Below are 2,153 nucleotides of genomic sequence, written 5' to 3'. Positions count from 1 at the left end.
CATGGGTTACATCTCGGCATGGCTTTCATTCATGCCACTCCCAGAGGGGCGAGGGGCTAGTGCCATCCCCGGTCCCTCAAATGTATGTTGGTCAGGTCCCCCCCGGGTGGAGGAGCCCGCCCCACAGGGCCCTGTGCCTACGGGTGTTTTTCATCTAGGAGGCAGCCGAGGGTTTTCATTTGGCGCCATCAGTTGATCAGGCCTCTCATTAATGATCCTTCTGCAGGTTCACCTACTGAAACCTTGATACAATGTTTACTTCTTCTAGGTAGTCCAGCTTTTCAGCACTCCTCCAGGGCTGTTGTTAACCACAGCAGGTCTGATCCGAGGACCTCACTATACCTCGACGGACAGTGTATACAAAGGGCAATACTAAATCAACACAAGCTTACGACCTGCACTTACTGGGAGTTCCGCGTTCATGGGAAAAAATTACAATCCCCAATCCCTATCATGAACAGTTTTATCCGCACCTGTCAGCAGAGGTTAGACACATGCTGATCCATTCAGTGTAGTGCACGTGCAGGCCCGGTCATCTAAGGCAATCACAGCCCTGAAATTGCTCAATCTCAAGTGACTGGACATCAATAGTCCCTCCATGAAGTTGAATGCTGACTTCTGGGGGGCGTGTAATTAGTTATCATGAGGAGTCTCATTCATTATTGGAATTAACTAGACAAATCACTCCACCAACCAAGAAGGGCAATGCACCACCACCCACAGAGTCGAGAAAGAAGTATCAATATTTCAATCCTTTCTGTGTTCAGGTCGGTTGAGGTTTCCTGTTTTGAGTCAAATTATGCTGCAGGCTTCCCTTCATTTTTTTCCTTTAAGTTTCAGCTTTGCAATCATACTACCCCGGAACCTAGAGACTTTGGTTTCCCAGAAGCTGCTTGGTGGGTCATAGGAATAACACTGCCGGATCGCATGTCAGCATTATGTATGGTTGTAACTACAACAGTATCTGATCGTCTTCAAACCTCTGACTTTCGTTCTTGATTATTGAAAACATTTTTGACAAATGCTTCTGTTTTGATTCATCCTGTGCCTGTCCAAGAATGTCACCTCTAGCAGCACAATACGAATGACCCCAGTTCCAAAAACCAACAAATTGGAACCCTGAGTCCTATTCCATTATTCCTGGTTGAAGTAATCAGGCAACCGACCTGCTTTGAACACTCTAATTTTGCAAAGTAAGTGCTTCTGACCCCAAGGACAGTCTGTCAGGAGCATGAAAGGGATGCCAAGAGGTAGGGGTTGGGAAAGGCGGCTGCTTGTCTCATGGCAAACCACCTGCTTGTTTCGAAGATCCAACCACAAGCTTTTTAACTGCAGCAACTTTAATATACGCTATTGGAGCTGGAATGGACATGGCTGCTGGCAACAGATCTGCCCTCCAATGGATCCTCATAAAGAATTAAAAGTGTACACATTACACTTAGAGGGCCTCAAAAGAGTCCTGTATTGTTATTTTTCATCACTTACTCCCGAGTAGGGAGTGGGTAATTTGTGCACCTGCTCCCAACCTTGGATGAGGTTTGCCACTTCTCAGGCTCCCTTTCCCGAATTGAACCCTGATTCCCTTTACCCATGATCACAATGGTAGGCACAGAAAGTACCATTGAATGTTGATAGGACATCTGAATGCATTGTCTCTATCATAGGTATGTGCAATCGTTAAAAGGTTATCTAGAGCTACCAAAGTGGATGGGTGAGCCCAGATTGGTCTTGGTCTGTTAATGCACTCATCCCCTGATATCAGCGCTCATTGGCATGTATTAGCTCTAGATTTACTACAGATATCCAAGTGACAAATGGAGTGATCTAAAGAACCATACCTGAATTAATGAGAAATTTGCAGTTTCACTGTACCGGCCATGTGTACTGACACGTGCATGTCTGAATCTGTGAGACAAGCATATGAGACTGGTGAACAATGGAATTTCGGGGAAGCATGGCTGCAGCTAGATGAGCCGCCGCTGCGTTTCAGTTCAGGGCTCCCGTAATGCCTTTTCTTCGTGTGTATTGATGCCGGAGAATACTTCGTAGTTATAAGTAAAATTGCCGCTATCTGCAGAGGCCATTTTGCACGACCCAGAGAGCAATGATAACATTGAGTTATAGAGGAATACTATCCTTACTTTGGTGTGTCG

The 2,153-nt window shown here is 45.8% G+C and overlaps 1 pseudogene; it reads right to left on the bottom strand.

Annotated features, from left to right (window-relative positions):
• Window positions 1–209: 209 nt before the first annotated feature.
• LOC147724251 (18S ribosomal RNA) lies at window positions 210–1,932 on the bottom strand (annotated as a pseudogene).
• Between the last annotated feature and the right edge of the window lie 221 nt (window positions 1,933–2,153).

Source organism: Lissotriton vulgaris, chromosome 4_1, assembly GCF_964263255.1.
Source record: "Lissotriton vulgaris chromosome 4_1, aLisVul1.2, whole genome shotgun sequence".
Taxonomy (NCBI): domain Eukaryota; kingdom Metazoa; phylum Chordata; class Amphibia; order Caudata; family Salamandridae; genus Lissotriton; species Lissotriton vulgaris.
The sequence above is the reverse complement of the archived record's forward strand: the minus strand, read 5'-3'. Positions and strand labels throughout refer to the sequence as shown.